This window comes from Haliotis rufescens, unplaced genomic scaffold, assembly GCF_023055435.1.
Source record: "Haliotis rufescens isolate VD_foot unplaced genomic scaffold, xgHalRufe1.0.p SCAF_7, whole genome shotgun sequence".
Taxonomy (NCBI): domain Eukaryota; kingdom Metazoa; phylum Mollusca; class Gastropoda; order Lepetellida; family Haliotidae; genus Haliotis; species Haliotis rufescens.
In genome coordinates this window covers 20,722,937-20,728,246 of record NW_025964361.1, presented here as the reverse complement: position 1 = coordinate 20,728,246, position 5,310 = coordinate 20,722,937, and the positions used below count along the sequence as shown (strand labels likewise).

General features: G+C 37.6%; 1 non-coding gene across 1 annotated transcript; it reads right to left on the bottom strand.

The window, feature by feature from the left end:
• Nucleotides 1–1,334: 1,334 nt before the first annotated feature.
• Trnav-aac lies at nt 1,335–1,407 on the bottom strand. Its single transcript has one exon. It is a non-coding gene; the product is annotated as a tRNA-Val (tRNA).
• Between the last annotated feature and the right edge of the window lie 3,903 nt (nt 1,408–5,310).

The window sequence follows — 5,310 nt, the reverse complement described above, 5'->3', positions numbered from 1 at the left end:
CCACCGCCACTGATGTCTACGAGTAATACATAAGTACACGTATGTGTGTTAAATAAAAGGGAAATTCGTCATAATTTTTTCCAACTTTGGGAAAAAAACTACCTAGATGGGGTAATAAATGTTAATGTATAATATATCAATCGTCCAAACGAATATGATATGAACAAAATAAAGAAAACAATAGATACCAATCATCTATAGAGCTAGTATGAAGTCTGCAGAATGTCGCGCACTTATATGTGAAAGAATGTGACTAAACAATGGACACCTGCTCGGTCCGCTGTTGAATGCGATAGGGGTATGTTCTGGTGATTATCTCAAATGTTCTAGTGGTGTTCATTCACATCGTGTTCCAGTGTTGTTCAAAGATGAGTACAGAATTGTTTCAACTATAACTGTTATGGAGCGTGAGGTATGTGTCCCGCACCACCAGTCACTGAGGTGACCAACCTGCCTGGCTCCTCTAGCTGTAAGGTCAACCTTACCAGGCGATACCACGGTACATTGTCAAGTCAAACTGTGGTGTGAGTTGTTGTCTTTGTTTACCGGTTGTTCTGCATGGGAGTGCAGGCGAACAGGGAAAGAAGGACCTCCCACGAAGTAACTGCACCATTATCACAGTTGGTACATGTAATGGCAGACATGTAAGTCCTGGGGCAGGATGCATGTTAACTGTTACACTCAGCGTATTAGTGAAACTAGGCATATTCTGCTTATTTTAGAAAAACAGAATTCCTACTACTACAATAATAATAATAATAATAATAATAATAATAATAATAGTGTTAGAAATTGGCACTAGTCCTGTAGTCCTTGCCAAACAGCCCAAAAGTAAAGGTATCATAAGGACTAGTAAAAAATTTACCCTTTTAAGGGTTTTGCTATATTTTATCATTATGAGGACTAGTGGTTCAAACCTGTTAGTTTCTACCGCTGAATAAGTGACTATTGTTTAACTATAATATCAAACGGGACATTGCGGTCATAACGCTCATCCATTTTGTGACCTGGTAACTTTTTTTGAGAAAGCAGGTTAAAACATTTGCAGGTTCATAACATAAGGAGTTTCTGTTTTCCAAAGGAACAACGAAGCGTGAGCTAGCGCTGTTTGACGTGAACAGGGGTTTCTAAACCGGCGGTTTCGTGTGGATTTTATGTGCGCTTATAAGGCAGTGCAGGTGTAAATGTCCATCTCGAGGCTTAAACTACTTAGTCAGCTAAACATTAACAATATTAATGCTATATGATATGTTTTAAATGGTTTGAAAACAACATTTTTTATAAGAATTCTGGCCAAAAGAATACATTTTTTTTTTAAATTGGCAACCAAAACGAGGTTCCGACGAGGCTCGAACTCGTGACCTTCTGCGTGTTAAGCAGACGTGATAACCACTACACCACGGAACCACTCATATCGACAGTGACAATTTTGTTTATTTAAAGATAAACTTGAGATTAAATTGTGGGAACCATTCCAATTTTAGCGTTTTTTGTTCGTCTTTGATAATATGCGTCGAGGATCGTGCCGGAACTCGTTTTCTACCATTGCAGACTGCGAGTGCCCTCCTGGAAGCTTATTAGCCTAGACTCTGCCCGCTACCGATTCAACTTGAATGAATCAATACATTTGGAATTTGCGGCAGACTATCTAAACATAGATGTAAGTCCTTGATATCAAAATTGATATTTGTGATATGACTTTTTCATTTTGTTGGTCAGGGGCAGCTTATTTCGATAGCTAGTACATCACTGCCGACCAGCGAGTTATCGTGGTAGAGTCTTCCATATCCGCAGCCCCCCTGCAAAACGTAGTGATAGGCCCAGGCCGAGCTATTTGTCTCGGGACCAAAAACGAAAACCTCGTTATACTGATATCTTCCCTATTAGAAGTCATGTTTGAATGTTTGATTGTCACTGGTACCTTCGCTAATGTCATAATATGGCAAGCCGTTTTCGTATTTATTACCAAAATATTTGCGTAGGCTAGTAATTATTCGAATGGCATCGTGACATGTATTAATGATATATAGGTGCTGATATCATGAAATAACATTATAATAACTGACATAATTAATAATTAATCAATTATGGATTCGATAACTGATTATTATTATAATATTTATTACCTTAATAAATTAATAACGTCAGTTGATTTAATGATATCACTACGTATACATGATTTTTATTTAAGGTTTGATTGTATTTGTTCGGTTCATTGAGGTATAGATCTAAATTAAAAAAACGATGTGCAAACTGTATTAAAATACACCTGTAATAACTTTAAGATACTTTAAGTAATAACTTACTATATACTGTGAGTGAGTGAGTGAGTGAGTGAGTTTTACGCGCTTTTAGCAATATTCCAGCAATATCACCAGAAGTTGGTTTCACACAGTGTACCCTCGACGGGAATCGAACCTTGGTCTTCGGCGTGACAAGCGAATGCTTTAACACTAGGCTCCCCGACCGCCCCTCCTATACTGTGGATTGCCATATAAAATAACCTTTATGGGAAATATCTTGCATATATTTTCTGATGAGACACATGTGCTTGATGTGTACAAAATAACATTCATAATGAAAAACGAAAGTAGAAATCGGATCATCTAATGAAATGTTTTGTAATTGTTCGATGGAAATAGTTGGACTAGCTTCGCAACTGCCCCTCTGTATATGATAATGACTTGATACTTTCAACTATACTCTGCCAAAAAAAAAGAAATGCAGTAGTTAAATTGTATGTAAAATACCCGAAAGAGTGTTGCAGACATCAATAAAATTGAATCCCAAACATGAATTGGTCATTCATGGATTGGGATTGGTTTGTGTGGAAAGAATGAGGTACTGCAGAGATTTGGTGAAAATCCCGAAAAACACAACCACATGAGAGCCTGGCGCCGAAACACACCAACATGGTATGCACTTGCAACATCACTTGTTAGGCCATACAAACGTTGGGTTTTCATTTGTATGCCATCACAATCTTTCTGCAAGTCTTTCAGCAAGTCTACAACTACAGCAATACCAGGATTAAGTAGGGTATCAACCCAGACGATGAAGAGACGTTTTGCACTGAAGGTATTCCGGCTAATCAGACGACCAGTTCGATGTGTCATTTTGACATACATGTACCTGCATCGTCTGCTACGTCAATGGTGTCAAAGTCACAGAGTATGACCACAAATGCAGAAGATGCGTTGATGACATACGTTTTATGCTTCGCAACATCCAGGTCCTGCCATGGCCCTCCAGGTCTCCAGATTTAAATCCAATCAAACATTTATTGGATGCACTGGATGAAGGAGTGTGAGCACATCAGCAACAACAGAATCTCGGACGGTTGGCACAAGCACTGCAGGCAGAGTGGGCGAACATTCTCCAGGCCAGTGCCAGTCAGTCTTGGACTCTAATGGTGGTCATACAAGATATTGAGAACATGTGACCTTCACCTTAAAATCTACTGTTCCATGTGTGCCAATTTTGAACAATTGTTGATTAATTATATGATATTTTAAATATACATCTAAAATCACTTTTGCATTTCTTTTTTTGCAGAGTATATTTGAAGACACATGCAGCAATGTATCAGGTATGGCAGTCGTACATTAAGTCATTATCAAAACGAAGCTCATGCAATATACATGTAAATATTTCCGAAAGACACATCGGAGTTCTGGATATATGAAACTTAATAAGGTGTGCCAGGTGTATATTTACTTCTGTATCTTTTATCTTAGCAAATGTTGAATAGTATTTAATAAGGACCATATCTTTAACTGGACTTTGTTGGTCCTTTGCAAATGTTCTGTTTTGTGGCTATTTTTGCCTATTATATTAATCACCATTCTGTATGAATAAAACATGTATTTCCATGTGCCAACCACTTGGGTTTCAAAATTTAAATACTATTTACCCTTTAGCTTTTTACTGAAGTACCTTTTTTACACCTGTTTAAGTTCAAGGTAAGATTTAAGGTTATAACAGTATGTTTATGTTGTATTACCAATGCATGCAAGTATGAAAAATATGTTGGTGATTGGGTTGCAGGGCAGTCACAAACTTTTTGAAATTGACAACACCAGTCCAATTTGAGTTGGCTTTTTCAAGCAAAAGATAATGGGAACCTATTCCCAAGTTTAGGCACCCGTGAAGATGCGGTTAGAGAATAGGTTTGCCGTAAAGGCAACTATGCTTGTCCAAAGAGGCGACTAACGGGATTTTGTGGTCAGGCTCACGGACTTGTTTCACGCATGTCATCATATCCCAACTGCATTGCTCGATGCTCATGTCAGTCACTGGATTGTCTGGTCCAGAATTGATTATTTACAGACCGCCTTCATATAGCTGGAAATATTGCAGAGTATGGCATTAAACAACAAACACACACAAGTTAAGGGCCTACTTGTATGGGTGATCCATAACTGTCCCTAACTGTGATATTACTATATACAGGATATAGGAAGAGCTGGTTTGATACATTATCACTTTTATCATGTTTTGGTCATGTGATGTGGATGAACATGATTGAATCTGTAATTTCATGTAAGTTATAAGCATACACTGTATTTGTTTCTTTTCCAAGAGAGTTTTTCCCCATGGTAAAATAGAATGCATGTTTGGCAAGTGTGTTTCCACCTGTAATGCAGATGGGATAGCATGAAATTATTTAGAATGTCCAAAATGTCCAGATGAAAAGGCTGGATATACATTAATATAATCTATTTCAATCTGTAAAAGTTCTGAAAAACAATATAGCAATACATAAGACATTCTCCTTTCCCTGTATCGGCTTTTGAAAAAAACTGCGTCATTTCTTCATCACATAGAAAGCCTAACCTCACAAAGCTCTTGGTATTTGTTCATAAGATAATCAACGGCCATTATATTTGTGTAATAAAAATATTGTTGTTTATCATGCATGGCTTGTTTTGTGTAACACAAATGATATCCACAGCCTACTTGTCAAGGAGTGATATCTTCAGTGGTTCTTCAGTTTATTCAACATGTGATGTTGATAAAGTTGAAAAATGATTCATGTCCATCCAGACTCTGCCCTTTCAATGTTCCTCAAACAGCAACAAAGTAATTGTATTGGTAGTCATCAGTCTGCCACAGTCATAACCAATCTGCATCAAGACATCACTGACTGACGGCAACATTGAATACAGCTACCAAACTCTATGGTACAACCTTCTTCTTGACCTTTCAAATGGCAATGCCACACAATGGTTTGGACAATCTTCTTGCTAATCACATCATGTGCATTTCCTGCTATATGTGAATTCAGAGAAAAATAACAGAAGTCGTATA